This window comes from Jaculus jaculus, chromosome 7, assembly GCF_020740685.1.
Source record: "Jaculus jaculus isolate mJacJac1 chromosome 7, mJacJac1.mat.Y.cur, whole genome shotgun sequence".
In the NCBI taxonomy this organism is placed as follows: Eukaryota; Metazoa; Chordata; class Mammalia; order Rodentia; family Dipodidae; genus Jaculus; species Jaculus jaculus.
This window is the reverse complement of record NC_059108.1, coordinates 74,463,983-74,482,256: the sequence shown is the minus strand read 5'-3', so window position 1 is coordinate 74,482,256 and position 18,274 is coordinate 74,463,983. Positions and strand designations below refer to the sequence as shown.

General features: G+C 34.3%; 1 protein-coding gene across 6 annotated transcripts in view; it reads left to right on the top strand.

The window, feature by feature from the left end:
- The window catches only part of Nova1 (NOVA alternative splicing regulator 1), a 129,177-nt gene that overhangs the window by 45,095 nt on the left and 65,808 nt on the right, over positions 1 to 18,274 (top strand). The gene's annotated exons all lie outside the window — the stretch shown is intronic.

Below are 18,274 nucleotides of genomic sequence, written 5' to 3'. Positions count from 1 at the left end.
AATTTTATTTGTGATTGTGACCAAATTTGATAACAAATGGATGCTCCATTATTAAGAAATTGTTTCATTTTAAAACCAAATGAAACTAAAATATTCTTCACTTTGATTTAAAAGAATCTTTTTTTTTTTTTTTTTAACTTTTAAGTAACCAAACCAGTCTTACAAGATTGCAGAGCCATGTTCTTAAAATTGGAAATCAACTTTTATTTCATCTGGAACCTCTGAATTAGCTTTGCTTATGGGATTTTGTGTGACATTGTGAAGGCTTCTTTGGTGAATATTTTGTAACACACCCAATTATGATGAGCCTACTTCAGTTCCTTAGTTTGAAACATGAGTTTGAATATTTTAACATTTGAAATAAGGCATGGGAGAATAGAAACAGTTAAGTGTTTAAACATGATGTATTTTTAGTTAAATTCCATCACCCATTTAATTATTTTGTAAGTTTTTCTGGGCTAAAAGCAATTTTGGAAGTTTGTTTTCATTAGTAATAATTTCGTAGACTTATGTCTTTTAAAATAAGAAAATAATATTAGAGACTTATGTGTTTTATTACACTGTACTCTATGATTGGTTCTATCTTATGACTTTAGTTTACTACTAGTTTTATGGTTTTTGTTTTAGTTGTGTGATTTGACATTTACTTGTTTATCTCTTATTTATGTTTCATAAATTTACAGAAATTATTATGTATAAAATTAGGGACTCTTTGTTTTCTCAGAGTCCTAATCATAACGAGAACTTTCAATTACATAAGCTAAATGATATATATGCATGCATCTGCCTGTGTAGATTCTTCCTCAAAGAAGGTCAAAGTTAATTTCAAATGACTGTGTTTACTTGTAAAGTGAAGTGAGTAGAACAAATTTTTAAAAGACCCCTTAAATCTTGTTCCGTTTAACTCAGGTAGAATTCTGTGTACTCCAAGATGTGCCTCCCATGATGATATTCTGGTGAGGTGACTTTGTTGTACTGAAAATGTTGTCTGTGTTAGGGGCTGAGTGATATGATTTCAGTGTCAAAGAAAAACTGGAATTTGCTGCAGACTTTTAACTATCTTCAGATTTGTAGTATAGATACAGTGTTTTTAAATGCAGTTAAGAAATAACATTCTGAATATCCTTTTCATCATGGAAGTATTAAGTGAATTAGAAAAAAGCTTGACCTTTTTCATATTCAAAGTGAAAATTTACTTAAATGTTACCAAAATACTCAGATTTCTTACATTGACTTAAGATGTCTTTAATTAAACACTGATTAAACAAACATCTTTTAAAATATAGCATAGATATGATGTAATGTGTTTATGTCTGTAGCAAAGATGCTTCATTTTATGAAATATTAAACTTGCTATCATTTTTACATGTTTTATGAAAACTATATTGTAATTTAATAAGTATAGTATTTGTTACATTAACTGAACTCTTCACTATTGGAACAAATCAGATTTTATATATTATTTTAAGTTTTAGTGGAAGGGTATGAGCTGTACTTATTATATGTATCTACACATATGCTTTTAAATTATACAAGATATTTAAACGTTATATTTTAGATAGTCTGTGGATAATGTTTTATATCTTTTAGATTCAATTTTTAGCCATTTGAATCTAATACTAAAACAGTCCTAAAATAATGTGAGCAATTTGGGCAGGGGAGGTAGGGAATTAATAAATACACTGTGCATTATTGAACTTGTTTATGTAATCAAAACGAAACTATTGGTATCACAGATAAGTTATATACTTGGAGTATTTGATTAATTTGTTTAGAGATTAATCTCATTCCAAAAAAATAGATACTTAATGATTTTACTTGACTGTTTTACTAGAGGGAGCTCCTCTTTTTATTCTGAAAGATTAAAATTGAGGTTGGAATTGTTATTAAATTAATATTCCCTTAATTATTCAGAATTCAGAAATGAATGCTAGAATAAGAATGATGAAATCTTAAATAAAGTTCTAATTTTATACTTTTACAGCTTTCTGTTTATGATAAATGGTATAAGTTTATATATCAGGAAATTTCCAATACCTCATGATATGGACTTAGACTTCTATCAATCATAATATTAAATACTTAATGAAATGATAAAATGTACTGAGACTTCTCCCACAAGCAATGTTTTGCATCATCTAATTTTTTTTTTTTTTTTTTTTTTTTTTTTTTTTTTTGGTTTTTCGAGGTAGGGTCTCACTCTGGTCCAGGCTGACCTGGAATTAACTCTGTAGTCTCAGGGTGGCCTTGAACTCACGGTGATCCTCCTACCTCTGCCTCCCAAGTGCTGGGATTAAAGGTGTGTGCCACCACGCCCGGCTTGCATCATCTAATTTTCAAACATAAAGTCTATAAAGAAATATTAGGAGCTGCTGAATAAAGTAATGTTGACAAGAAAATAAAATGTATTTGACAATAACTTTTTCAGATTAGATTTTATGTAATGTATATAGTACTCATGTAATACATATTTCAGATAGTTTCATTCCATAATTTTAAAATTTCAAGTGCTTTCCTCAGTTTGACAAAATCTACTTATCTTTTAAGTTAGGAATGATCTTCTATCTGCCCCAAATAAATATAAATAAGGTATTCTTTTAAATTAGAGGTTCTTGGCTTAGAGATTAAGATTCTTGCCTGCAAAGCCTAAGGACTTAGGTTTGATTCCCAAGCACTCGTATAAACCAGATGCACAAGGTGGCACATGCATCTGGACTTCATTTGCAATGGCTGGAAGCCGTGGAACACCCATCCTCTCTATTTACCTCTTCCCCTCTCCCTCTCAAATAAATAAATAACTGAATAAATAAATAAATAAATAAATAAACAAATAAATAAATAACGTTAGAGGTTTTGAACAAATTATTGTGATTTCATGACAAGGTAAAATATGTTTTATTTATATAATGATAGGGCAATTACTTTGTTGTGAAACATTTTGCACAGCTGTTTTTATATTTATATTTAATAGTAATATGGCTAATACACAAATTACTTCATTAAGTAATCTTTTGTATTTCATATATCACTTTTATCATCCAAAACTAATTTACATTCCATAGAATTTTATATATATATAATATTTAAATGTTTTAGAAAGAAATGTGAGTTTCTAATCACAGTCTTAGATAAAATGATTTAAAATTATATTCATATAATTATTTTTATTATTTGAAATTCATATTTGATATATCAAATAATTCCTATTTATTAAAATGAATATAAAACTTGGTTTTCAGCATATATGTTATTAGTTGATAATTTTAAGTGTATGTTTGCATAAAACTTGTGATGCCACGCATCCTACTATGTTTAATACTGAATTTATAAGTATTTTATGATTTAAGTAATTAACTCAATGATAAATATTGCTGTATGTCTTGGTAGTAAACATGTGTGTGTGTGTGTGTGTGTGTGTGTGTATCTGTATGTATATCATATTTCAAACATGCTTTCTGCAGTGGAGTCTAGAATCCTGAGTGCCATATGTAGCTATTTACACAAGTGTAATTTGGTTAACAATATTAAAGGTGTTGTTTTGTTGTTTCATTTTGTATTTACCTGTTAATTGGGTTTCATTACACCCACCTCACAGGGTTGTTGTGAGGAAAAATAATACAACTTACTTGAAAGAGTGCTTAGCATATGCTAGACATGAAATATGCATAAAACAAGTGTTACTCAGAAATTTCAATGGAGTCTATTGTCTGTAGAGCAAGATGTCAACACTCTGCCCTGTTGGTGACATCCTCTGCTCCTCCTTAGTTAGGTCTTGAGCTTCTTGCTTTCCTTCCACAGTACATGTATGGTTATTACTAAGGACCTAGCATTTATTGGGGAAAACATATGTACACGATATATATATATGGCTTCTTTTGTACCTTTACCTGCATTTAATGTTCTTCTAAACCAGTCATCTATCCCAGGGCTCTATGCCAGGGCTATTATCCTCTGAATAACTACTTCATCCCTCAGTCCTAACTTTAGGATTCTCCCTCACTGTTTCCTACTCTTCCTTTTTTCCTGCATGTGTTTTAAGATGATCTTGTGTTTACCTCCAAATTAATTATTACCACATGTAATGGATCTGCCTAACATAATTATGTAATTATTGTCCCTTTCTACAAAATAGCTGATTTTTCTGTATTTATTCAAAAAATAAATTTCAGGCCCATGATAACCACACTCAGGTAATGGCTATAGTGCTGGCAAGATTGCTCAGTGGATAAAGTACCTGCCAAGATTCAGGCTGTACATCCCATCTGCTTTACTCACCATTTTCACACAAGTCTTTTCTTTTCTTTTCTTTTCTTTTCTTTTCTTTTTTTTTCTTTTCTTTTCTTTTCTTTTTTTTTCCTCTTCCCCTCCCTCTACACCCCCCTCTTTCTTTCTTTCGAAACATACTACTCAAAGGTTCAACTAAAAGTTACTCTATTTTTTCCTATTACTGTGCCTTGAATTCCTTCCTCTCAGGACCTCATGCTTACATGGCAAGCACTCTTAAAAACTAGAAAATTCTCCAGAACCTGAAATTCCATTCTGATGTTTATTTTTCTCTCTCCATAAAATGCCATTTAAGTATCTTTATCTCACACTTTTTTCTTTTTTTAATAGTGTTTGTTTATAAGCAGAAAGAGATGGAAGAGAAACAGAGAGGGGGAGAGAGGGAGAGAGATAGGAGAGAATGAGAATGAATGGGTGTGCCAGGGCCTCCATGCATTGCAAACTCTAAATGCATATGCCACCTTGTGCCTCTGGCTTTACATGGGTACTGGAGGATCAAACTCAGGTCATTAGTCTTTATAGGCAAGTGCCTTAGCCATTGAACCATCTCTGCAGCCCCTTCATCCTCTTTTTTTGCTTTTGTGTCTTGCTCGTCTCTCTTTTCTTGATCTTTCTCTTTCTCTTTCATTCCTTCTTTCTTACTCTGTGGTATTTTCAAAGCTTTAACTTCCAGATTAAAAAATAACCAGTAAAGTACAATCCTAAATTTGAAAACAAGTAAAATATCTTCCCTGCATTAAAGTTGGTCAAAACAGGTTTAAAAGACTGAATACAAAAAGTATAGATACATAATCAATGAGACTTTTGGATTCTACTACCCTCACACATGCTTTTTTCTTTCTTTTGCATTTTCTAAAATTGAGATCAAGAAGTAAAGAAACTTACTAATAGTAAAAATGGGTGGAGAATCTAGATAAGTTCTTCCCTGGATCTTCAAGGCACTTGATTTGGTTAACACCTTCCTTGGACTGTTTGATCTCTCATTTGCTAGTTTTCCTCTGACCTCTGTTCTGAAAATGTCTTATTGCTTCTGAAGTCCTCTAAGCTATTTTAAAGAGGTTTTAATCCTAGTTCCTTTCCAAAACCCCTCTCCCACAGCTGACCTTGAACTAATGTCAATTCTACTGCCTCAATATACCAAGTACTTGGATTATAGGCATGTACCACTATGCCCAATTAAGCAGTGAACCCAGGCTTCATTCATACTGGGCAAACTACTAACTGAGGTACATTCCCAACCCTTTCAGGTGGCATCTTATATTTTCCAGGACAATCTCAAACTTTGGGTATCAAATATTCTTATGCTTCTGCCCAAAGCATACACCACTCTTCCTGGCTGGAAAAACACATTTCTTTGTTCCATCAATTTTGGAAGTTCTGGTTAGATCTAAGGTCATTACAGACTGAAAGATACTTGTACTCTTGCTTTTAGGATCTCTTTCTCTCTCTCTTTTTCCCTTCTTCCTCTTTCTTCATTACACACTTTATTCTTTTCCTCCCATTACTTCTACTTTTACTGCTACATCTCTTTTTCTCTGGGTCTCCTTAACTCTCTCTCTACTGCTTTTCTTCTATCTTCTTCTCTCTCCCTCTCTCTCCACTTTACTTTCTTTTCTTCCATCCATTTTCTTCTCTCCTTTTGCCTCTCCCTCACTATACCTCCCTTCCTTTCTCAAAGTAAGTAACCCCTCTTAAGCATCTCATATTCAAGGACCTAAAACAAACTGAGTGAGACCCTCTTCTATTTCATATCTATAAATTCACTGTTCCCAATCTGTGCTTAGATTTTATAGGAACAATGGGCTGAACACTGCTCAGGTTTTTTTTTTTTTTTGCCACATTTTTCCTCCCAAGTATTGTATAAGGTGATCTGCCATCTCAGTTCTACTAATTGAAATGCATTTGCATTCTTAAATCTTGAAGGAGAAGGAAAATTCCCATTATACCCCTCTCCCTACATTGAGACCATCATGGACAACTTGCTATGGTATGAGTGTCCATCCACTTCTGTAGTATTCCTTGTCATATGCTGGTTTGCCATTTTGGAATGTCCTTTTACCCAGTTTCTAATGCCTAAGCAAGGTATCCTTTACAGATCTTGGCAGCTAGATTATATTTTTTTTCTCCACACTGGTACTCTAAGGACATATTATCAGTAGATATGTATTTCCTCCTGCCAAAATTGTAAGCATTTCTAAGGGAGATACTGAGTTATTTATTGATTGAAGAAGCCCTCATTACATGGTCCCCAGAATGGGTTTGGTAAATTTAGTGAGTTAACAAGTCTCTTCTGAAAGATGAGGTTGAAATGTATAAGGCTTTAAGCCATTAATGGGCTTGATATTCTGAAGATCAAGTTCATCTGGGGTGAATGTCTGTAGATGCTGGCACGCTTGATACCCTCATTTGTCTCCAGCTTTTTCAAGAAATCATTTCAGGGGCAAGAATTAGATATGTATTTTCTTTACTGTTTTAGGCAAGCTTATTTTAGGCTTTATTTCAAGTTTGATTCCACTTTTTTTCCTCCTATTTTCCTCTTCATTTCTTTCATTGTCTCATTTTTAAAATACCACCTAATGGAGCTAGCCATGATAGAAGTAGAATATTAAATTATTCCAAGTAAATATGTGTTGCAACTAAAAGTAAATGATTAGGCAGAGCATTGCAATTCTTCTTTGTTATATGATTCTTTCCAGTTTTAAATTATTCACTGTTTCAGACTTCATCAGGGCATATGGTTAACAATACTGTAAAGGTAGACCATTGGTCACCTGGAGTATTACTGATGAGATAATAATAGCAATAATAGAAAATGAAATTGAAGTTAATTTTTTGGGGAACAAAGCGCTATTTCAATCAGAAGTTATATTTATTGCTCAAATGTTTACTAAAATAACTTGTTTCAGTTTATATGTAGAGATCATTGAGATAATTCCTTGCATGTCTTTAATTTTTTTTTGAAGGGGGGAGGCTAAAATGAGTACAGAAAATATAAAAATATAGGGAAAATATTTTCTCATCAATTTACAGTATTAAACTTTAAAATGAATCAATATGTAATAAAGTATCTGAGTGGTATTTCTTTTTCTCATTTCCATGTAGTTATAAACCCATTTTTCAAGACTTCTTATATATATTTCTGAAGATTTCTGTTTATCTTATTTACTAACAGTTACTAGTACCACAAGGGATATTCTAAGATTCAGTTATGATCTTTTTATTCCTCAGCACTTCCTCATTTGGGTGTCCTGGGAAGTGACTTGTACTGTCGCCAATGTCAGAATCAGCTGAATTTCAAGCAGTAGATGACAGGAGTTGTAATATATCTAATTACTTTTATGTGGTCATTTTCTGTACAAGTAAACTTCTGCATTAATTTTATCCTAAAAGGAAAAAAAAAACTATAAAGTAAAGCTAAATAATTTTTAGCTTTACATATTAATAAACATATTATTCCATTAATTTTCCTTTTCCCCTAAATATTGTGATAATTTAAGCATTCTGCTTTTATTAGTAAGCATTTAATTTTTGTATTTTCACTTGGGAGAGAAATTTGATGCTGCAAGGACAACAACTTGTTTTTCTAAGTTTCTTTTTCTTCTTTTTTGGTTACTTGGGGAAACTAGAGAAGGATAACTTTGTAGGGTACTTCTAATATTTATAGCCACTAAATATCAAGTAGAAAAGTTATTTTTTAAGACTATGTTTTCCCAAGGAATAGCATCTTCTATATACTCTAGTATCAATCATTTGTTATTCTGTTGTTTATTCATGACTTATTCTGTTGTACAATTGTGATATTGCGTAGGAATTTGAATAAGGAACCTTGTTTTAGTAGGCTAAGTAAGATATTACAAAATAAATAAGTAATCAACTCTAAAACTTTTCAACACATAGTTCATTTTATAACAAATTCTACATACTGTTCTATACAAAATACCTTACATGTGTCATAGGTACAGTATATAAATAATAAGGAATTGGCCCTTGTTGTGTTTTTGTTTTTTTTTTTTTTCAAGGTAGGATCTCACCCTAATCCAGGTTGACCTGGAATTCACTATTTGCTCTCAAGGTGGCCTCAAACTCAAGGTGATCCCCCTACCTGTGCCTGTGATTAGTTGTGTTTGCCACCATGCCTGGCTTTGATGTGTCTTTTTAAGGAATCTCTCTTAAACTCTAATTTCCTACTGTTTCCCACTGTTTTATAGGATATGCCAGATTGAGTTTGTTCAAAAGCCAACAAAGCTAGCAAGTTTCTCATTCTTTAATTTTTTTTTTAAATTTTTTTTAAAATTTTTTTTTTAATTTTTTATTTATTTATTTGAGAGTGACAGACACAGAGAGAAAGACAGATAGAGGGAGAGAGAGAGAGACAGAGAGAGAATGGGCGCGCCAGGGCTTCCAGCCTCTGCAAACGAACTCCAGATGCGTGCGCCCCCTTGTGCATCTGGCTAACGTGGGACCTGGGGAACCGAGCCTCGAACCGGGGTCCTTAGGCTTCACAGGCAAGCGCTTAACCGCTAAGCCATCTCTCCAGCCCAAGTTTCCCATTCTTATGTCATCTCTTCGCAGCACTAGTTCTTGCACAGTACACATTGTTACTCATCTTCCCACTAACGTCCCTCTCTTCACTTTAGACTTAAATATCATTCCTTCATTGTCATTTCATTTATTTTACCTTTTAATATCAATCCTAAATCTTTTTTTTTTTTTTCCTTTTTTATTTTTTGGTTTTTTGAGGTATCATCTCACTCTAGTTTAGGCTGGCCTGTAATTCACTATGCAGTCTAAGGGTGGCCTCAAACTCACAGAGATCCTCCTACCTCTGCCTCTCAAGTGCTGGGATTAAAGGCGTGTGCCACCACACCCAGCTGATTTTTTTATTCTGTCACCATACATAAAATTCAAGAACTAATGACCTATCACTAGAAGTGATGTTTCTAAAATTAGATGTTGTACTGGTTTTATTTTTCTGCTTAGGTGTATTTTTTCTTCATGGGAACTGCTTGTGGCTTTCCATAGATGATATCCCTTGGATCCATTTGAAGTTTATAATTAATTTGAGGTAGTTGATTCTTGGTAATTTTAAGTTTCAAAAATATTGTATGGATTCTTGATAGAGTTGTGCCTCAGTTTAACACTAATTTCACATTATTCCAACTTTATTAATATTATTACCATCAAGAAAGTACCTTAAATGAATTTTGTGTAATAATGTAATAAGAATGTTGACTTGATATGAATTATGTGAGAAAAGGCTTTTCTAACAATATGATAGCATGCCTTCATAGGCCTTCTCATAGATTATAAACTGAGTACAAGTATTTTATATTTGTTTTCATATTTAAAGTATGGTTACATGCCATTTTGAGAAGATAATTTTACAAAAAGATTTTTAAGTTGGTTTGTTTTTGTATTAGTGTCCTTCTAGTTGTTTCACACATAGAAAACAATCTTCTGAGACATTATGAATAGGTTACATACCATACTCTAGACTTACTATAAATTTGATTTAATCAAATAAGAGGATTCAGAGCTGGAGAGATTGCACAATGGTTATGGCTCTTGACTGCAAACCCAAAGGACCCTAGTGTTTGATTCCCTAGTACAAAGGTAAAACCAGTTGCACAAGGTGTCACATGAATCTGGTTTGTTTGCAGTGGCTAGAGACCCTAGTGTAAACATTATTTCTCTCTATGTATTTGCCTCTCTCTCTCTTCCTCTCTTGGAAAAAAAAAAAAAAAAATATATATATATATATTTATTTATTTATTTCCTTCCTTCCTATGGAGGATAATTCTGACACAGACTGTTTTATATTTGCTGGGCTAGAACTTTATAGGTTGCTTTTTTTTTCTTTGTTCCTCCTTACAGTCGTCTTTAAAGATGGTGCCTGGTTGCTGTAAACTTTTATCATGAGTGTCTGGCATTATGAGGGATTACATTAGAAAGATGTGCTTATTCTTGTTTTTGGTGTTTAGTAAAACTATGTGTATATCTGTTAGTATTCTTCTGAAATGAATTATATTTTAAATGCATTCTCTTAAGATACTCTTTAGTCTAATTCTTCCCATATTTTCTTTGTACTATCTCCTTACTCTTTCTTTTCAGTGCATAATTTTGTGTCTTGGCCTCTGTCATTTGCCCATGTACTCATATACACATGTGTGTACATAATAGCTATGGATTGCATAAATTCCTTTTTAAAGTCTTATACGCCAGCTATTTTTATAGAAAAGATAAATTTTTCAAGTTAATTTATTTTGTCTTATTTAAAGATTAAATTTGAAAACTGTGTTTTCATTATTACTTTTTCGATTTATCTCTATTTATATCAGTTTTGCTATGTGTTTCTTATATCTCTATAGTTTGTGTGGAATTTATGGAGCTTAATATAATTTTATAATTTTCATTGTTTTGTGCAATACCTTATTCCTCCTTTAGTCATTTATTCATTCATTAAATATTTATTTATTACAACTATGTCTATGCATTGTTTCACATGCTAGAAATACAGAAATTCTTCCTTTATGGAACTTAATTTTTTTAAAAAAAATTTATTTATTTATTTATTTATTTGAGAGAGACAGACACAGAGAGAAAGACAGAGGGAGAGAGAGAGAATGGGCGCACCAGGGCTTCCAGCCTCTGCAAACGAACTCCAGACGCGTGTGCCCCCTTGTGCATCTGGCTAACGTGGGACCTGGGGAACCGAGCCTCGAACCGGGGTCCTTAGGCTTCACAGGCAAGCGCTTAACCGCTAAGCCATCTCTCCAGCCCCCTGGAACTTAATTTTTTGTAAGATAATCAAGCTTCATAAACATATAGCACTAGCAAATAAGCAATTATATAAGCCTAATACTAAGAAATAAGGGCATGAATTAAAGTAAATTAGGGAACTATATATTATGGCTAGGTTATTAAGAACACAGTAAAAATGGACATTTGAGTTATGTCTACATTATTTGTGAGAAAAATGGGCCAGTTTTGTTTGCTAAGATCTAAAACATTTAAGAGAAAGATGTGACATTTGAATTCAGCTTTCTATCAGGGAAGAAAAACATTTCATAGTAAGGCAAAGATATCTGGATGCTAATGAGTTCAGTATGTTTAAAAACATATGAAGAAATGCTGTGTAGTTTGAATATTTTTATGTAGAATGTATCAGGATGTGAGGTCCTTGAGTGGATGCCAGATCCACTGTAAGAGATTGCAGTGATGAATTAGCATTTTGTTATTCAAATATGAAGACAGTGGACGCATTTAGCATTAGAACAGAGGAAATAATACTACCTGTTGTCTGGAAGATGAATGTGGGACAGAGAGATGGCCATGTGCTGTAATTACTAGGATGCTTCTGCTCAGTTCATGGAGAAAATGATGCTATTGGGCATTTAGATGCAGCACATATGGGATAGAAGATGTTAGGTAGGGCCATCAATAAAATTTGTACATGCATTAGAAATAAAGTTAACAAGCATAACAAATGTAATCTAATGTTTAATATTATTTGTAAATATAATGAAATTGATACTTCTTTCTGGTAAAAATGTATAGTAATTTTATATTATACCTTTATTTTTATTTAGTTTTTCAACATTTTTACTACCACAAGCCATATTTTGGCATTTTTTTTCATGTCATTTCATTCAGTATGTAGCAGACAGCTTCAGGTTCACTGAGATGAACTTCCAGACCAGGCACAGTTATGGAGGAAGGGATTTATTAAAGCTTACAGATCCAGGGGAAGTTCCACAATGGCAGAAAAAGCTGCCTGCTTTCCCATAATCAAACACAGAGACATATGCACAAGGCAAAAAGCCAAAAGCCACAAAGCACAGCAGACTTCAGGAAGTCCAGCTAGGAACACTTTGTATTTCTTTAGATTGAAACTTTAAACCCACCACCACAACTTAAGTTCTGCCCAGTGACATTGCCTCCAGTCAAGTGGCTGCAGATGCATACTGCAAACTAATAATGCACTGATTATATTGGGGCCATACATTCAAACTACCACATTTTACCCATGGCCCCCAGTAGATTCATCACCATCACACATTGTAAATTGTACTCAATTCAGTTTCAAAGGTCCCCACAGTCTTCACCAGTTAAAGATAGTAAGTCATGTAAAATCAAACAAGTTAAATACTTTCAACATATAAAGGTACAGACTAAACACTTTCAACTGGTATAATGCATAGCAAGGAGAGACTAAATCAATACAAACTCAACCACCATCAAAAAAACTTCTTCAGTTTAAGCAATATAACTAGAGACTGACAGTCTCCAGATTTTCCAATTCATTCCTCCTGCTGGGCTGAGTAGTCAGAGAAAACTTCCATCTCAGGCCAACAGTGTGCTCTATGGTAGCGCTTGCATAGTCCTGGTATATCCAAAACATCTTCAGGTCTTCATGCAAACAATGCATCCATCTTCCAAAGGCTCTTTCAGCCTATCAGGGTATCAGGCCCTGCCTCATTCTGCATCTCAGCAGTGGCTCCTGGAACCCCGTGCAATTCATAACCACTCCACACATTTTTCACGCTTCTGAAACCAATACTAGGTGTGCACGATACAGCCATATTCTTAATTCAGGGATGAAATAAATTGTAACCTTGAAAAGCATGTTCCTTCTCCAGTCAACTTTTTCCAAAAGAGTTTGCACTTCTATGATAGTCTTTCCTCAGACATCCTTTCTATTGTTTTAGTGTAAAACAGTTGGGGTATCTTCCTTAAGATTGCTAATGAGTTGACATTAGCAGGTTCAGTAACCTAAGACCCATCTCGATGCCTGTAATTATAACTTGCTTGATGTTTTCCTATTTATAAATCTTAAATCTGTCAGTCCAGTTGTCTTTAGCCAAGCACATCAGTCCATTACAAATTTAACCTTGATCAAACTCTGGGCCTGGGCACCAGGATGCAGCCAGCCCTTATGCCAGTAGCCCAATTCCAACAAAGTCCTCTGTAGTCTCCTTCCATTTAGAAAACTTATAAGCCAAGCCTTGAAGTTCAATACTGTTTGCACGTAGCATTCACAAACTCTCATCAGAATAGTCCATAAAACTTGGCTTACCACTCCAGAAGGGAAGTTCAGTTGCAAGCAGCAAGTCCATGCCTATTCCTCCAAAACAAAGGTTCCATATGGTCAACATCCACATGGTCAGGTTCATCTCAGTCCACTCCTCGGTACCAAATTCTGTAGCTGACAGCTTCAGGTTCACTGAGATGAACTTCCAGACCAGGCACAGTTATGTAGGAAGGGATTTATTGAAGCTTACAGATCCAGGGAAAGGACCATAATGGCAGAAGAAGCTGCCCTGCCTTCACAGGATAAAACACAGAAAGAGACGCACGAGCCTAAAAGCCAAAAGCCACAAAGCACAGCACACTTCAGGAATTCCAGCTAGGTACACATGGTATATTTTTAGATTGAAATCTTAAACCCAACACCACAACTTAAGATCTGCCAGTGACATCGCCTCCAGCCAGGTGGATTCAGATGTAAACTACAAACTCTTATATTAAAATCTTCATTGTCATCATATCTGTTGTTCTCCTTTGCAGTAATCATAACATTCACAGATTCTAGGATTTAGGATGTAGATATCATTTGCAGAGACCTCATTTAGCATTTACCACATACAAAGAAACTAGTGATTTCTAAACTCTTTTTCTTTTGTATTTTATTGAACTTTTCTATTGTATGATTCATTTGAGTTCATTTTCTAACCAGTTAAAATTTAATAAATAATCTATTTTTTCTCTATTTCATAGTTGCAACTTCATACTTGTTTCTATTTATAATAATATTACATCTTTCAATTTTATTTTATTTTTTATTATTATTAACAACTTGCATGATTGTAAACAATCCGTGGTAATACCCTTTCTCCCTCAACTTTTTCCTTTGAAACTCCATTCTCCATCATATCCTCTCCTCCTCTCAATCAGTCTATCTTTTATCTTGATTTCATGATCTTTTCCTCCCATTATGATGGTCTTGTGTAGGTAATGTCAGGCAATGTGAGGTTTTTAATGCAGATACAAATAATGCTTTCTGTCAGTCAGATTTGATATTATTTTAATTGGTGCGTTAGCTGGGCATGGTGGCATATGCTTTTAATTCAAGCACTTTGGAGGCAAAGGTAAGAAGATTGCCATGAGTTTGAGGCCACCCTGAGGTTACATGGTGAATTCCATTAATTTTTAAAATTGTTTTCTTCGTTTCTTATTCATTAATTTCTTCTCTAATCTTGATTATTTCTTTCTATCTGGAGCTCTTTGCCTTGGATTCCTCTTGTTTTTCCAGTGCCTTTAAGTGGACAGTCAGGCTATTAGTACGTGGACAGTCAGATTATTAGTTTGTAATTTCTCTGTCTTTGTAATGAACTCATTTAGGGCTATGAATTTTTCCCTTATTGAATGTCTTCATTGAATTCCATAAGTTTTGGTAGGTTGTGTTTTCATTATCATTCAATTCTAGGCATTTTACAATTTCTCCTTTGATTTCTTCTATGGACCATTCATGTTTAAAAGTATGTTTAGTGTCCAGGATTTGGGGGAGTTCTTGCTGTGTCTATTGTTACTTTCTAGCTTGAAAGCATTGTAATCTGACATGATGCAGGAAGTTGCTTCAATTTTCCTGACTTTATGAAGGCACACTTTATGGCCTAATATATGGTCAGTTTTGGAGAAGGTTCCCTGGGCGGCTGAGAAGAATGTGTGCTCTCTAAAGATGGGGTGGAAAGTTCTATAGATATCTTATAGGTCTAGTTGATCTATGATGTTGTTGAGCTCTATTATTTCCCTGTTGATTTTCTGCTTGTATGAGCTGTCTATTGATGATAGTTCAGTATTAAGTCTTCGACCATGATGGTGTTGGTGTTTATTTCTGTTTTATTGTTGAATAAATTTTGTTTTATAAACTGTGGTGCCCATGTTATGATGTGCTCATGTTGGATCATTCCCTTGATGATCAAGAAGTAGCCTTCTTTGTCCTTTTGATTACTTCTGGTTTGAAGTCTATTTTATCAAATATTAATACAGCAATACCCATTTGTTTTTTTATTTCCATTTGCATGGACTATCATTTTGCAATCTTTCACCCTGAGGAGGTGTCTATCTTTAGTGGTGAGGTGGATTTTTTGAAATCAGCAGATAGAAGCATCCAGATTTTTGATCCAGCCTGATAACCTGTGTCTTTGATTGCTGAGTTCAGACCATTACTATTTAAGGTTATCACGTGAGGTTCAGATTAATCTCTACCATGATGAGATGTTTTATAGGGTTTAGTGCTTTTTGTGTTATGTACTGTTTTAAGCCTTGTTTATTTTGATTATTGTGATCATCTTCTTTTGGTTCTTGAGATTGGTTGTCTGTTCTATGTGGAGTATTCCCTCAAGTATTCTCTGTACATTTGGCTTTTTGTTCATATGATCATAGAATTGACTTTTTCATGCAAAAGTTTTTCTTTTACAATCTATTATGAGGGAAAAATTTGATGAGTAAAGTAGCTTGGGTTGGAAGCCATAGTTTTTCAGACTTTGAAGTGTTCCACCCCAGGACCTTCTGGCTTTCAGGGTTTCCATTGAGAAATCTTATGTTATTCTAAAGTGATTGCCTTTGTATGTTATGAATTGCTTCTCTCTTGTTGCTTTTAATACTCTATTTTTAGTGCTAAGAGTTTCAACTAGGATATGTCTTGGAGAGTTTCTTCTTTGTTTCTGCCTGTTTTGTGTTCTTTGAGCTCTCTTTTGCAAGATGTGGAATGTTTTCTTCAATAATTTTGTTGAGTATGTTTTCTATGCCTCTTGTCTGGATTTCCTCTCCTTCTGGCATACACATGATCTGGATATTTAATTGGTTTAGAGTGTCCCATAGTTCTCTCATATTCTATTCACTTGATTTTTTGAACTTAGAAAAGGTTTTGGTCTCCTGATCAGTTTCTTCTGACTTATCTTCGGGGTCAGAGGTTCTGTTTTCCACATAAGTAACTGTTGCTGAGTGGTTGAAGAGAAGTGTCTATAATGTCTATTTGATTTTTGTTTTCTGATGTGTTATTTTGTATTGTGTCCTTCTCTTTTATGAGATATTATTTCAATTCAAGTTCTGATTTTCTTGATGCTTCCTGTAGTTCATTCTTGCATTTAATCATTTCATTTTTCATTAAGCTTAATCAACCAGTTGTTGAAGTCTTCCATTTCTTGACTTAACTTCACTTTGTTCATATCTCTTTGGAGGGTTCTAACATTTTCTTCATTCATGTTGAGCCTACTGTCAAAGGCTAAATGCTCTAGGAGATGAATTTGTTCAATTTCATTGATACAGTTGTTTGTTCTTTGATAGTTTGCTTCAAGTTCAGTGATTTTTTTTTTTTTTTTTTTTAATCAGGGTCTCATTGGTTGTTGTGCTTTCATTTTGGGAATGAGTTTCTGTTGAATTCTGTATGATTTCATTGGAGGCCATCATAGTAGGGCTAGCCATCCTTCATGGAGATCTCCAATTTTCTGACTTTTGTTTGCTTTTTTGCATTGTGGCCTAACCATTTTACATTTTAGAAAGACTCTTTATTTTATTATGGAGGAAGCAAACTTTTGGCCTTTGCCCTGTTTACCTTCTGACTCAGGTGAATAGGGATGTTGGTATCTAGTGGCCAGTCAGGATACCAGAGCAAAAAGCTTGATTCCACAATTCACACAGGGGCCAGGCCTCCCTGAACAAGGCAAAATGGGACCCATCAGGACCAGGGAACTAGGAGGAACAAGGGAACAGGGATTTGGCTTACTACATGCTGTGCCGTCTGGGATACCAACCAGTGCAGGCAACCCAGACTGGGGAGGTGGGAGGGGCCCAGATACAGGGGTCTGGCCCATTCAGTCGAGACTGCTATGACTGTGCACACACTGTCCTTGCAAGGAACTCAGATACTGATAGTGGGTGAAGCCCAAAAATGTGTCTTGCCTACTCACTCCAGACTGCCATTCCCTCCCACACACTGTTCATGCAAGGAACTCTGAACAGGGAAGTGGGAGGAGCCCAGAAATGGGTCTGGCCTAGTCACTCTAGACCACAGTGCCTACCCACTCTCTGTCCTTGCAAGGAACTCAGACCTGGAGGAAGTGGGCTGTAATTACTTTTGAAATATCTGAACAGTATGTGGTATCATATGCATGTAATCTCAGCTCTCAAGAGGATCAGAGTTCCAGTATAGCCTGGGCTATGTAGAGATAATGTCTCTGGAGAGAAGATGGGCACACACACACACACACACACACACACACACACACACACAAAAAGCCAGCAAAGACTGTTCACTGGTTAGATAGTTGAAAGTGAGAGAAAATTCTGGGCAACTTCCATTTTCTTGTCAAGTGTTCTTGGAGTTAATGAAAATATTTTCCTTGTCTTTATTTCAGATACTGTCATTTTGATTACATTTGAAAGTTTTATATTCTAGACAGATTGCCATTAATATAAAATTTTGGAATTAGAAATAATGAGATATTTTATGAGAATTTTCCATTATAGATAATATGCTCAAAACTACAGCAAGTATTCATGCTAAATATTTCCATAATAGAAAAAAAATATGAGTGAGGGTAGAAGTAGAATTTCTAATAGGATTTCTGAACAATATATACACTTGAAGGATGTCTATAAATGCACAGCTTATTTCATAATATTTTAAATTAAATCTTCATGTGCAAAACTAAAGAATGTAGACATGATGTTTGAAGTTTATTTGATTTCTAGTTATGTCAGGCACATAAGATACAAACATCAAAATGGAATTTTCTTAGCTCTGAAAAGACATGAAAAAACCCACAATAAATAAATAAATGTAAAGTTTCGCTGGGTATGGGGGTGTACTCCTTTAACCCCAGCACTCGTGTGGCAGTTAGCATTAGTGGAAGGCCACCCTGAGACTACATAGTGCATTCCAGATCAGCCTGGACTAGAGTGACACCCTACCTTGAAAAACCAAAAA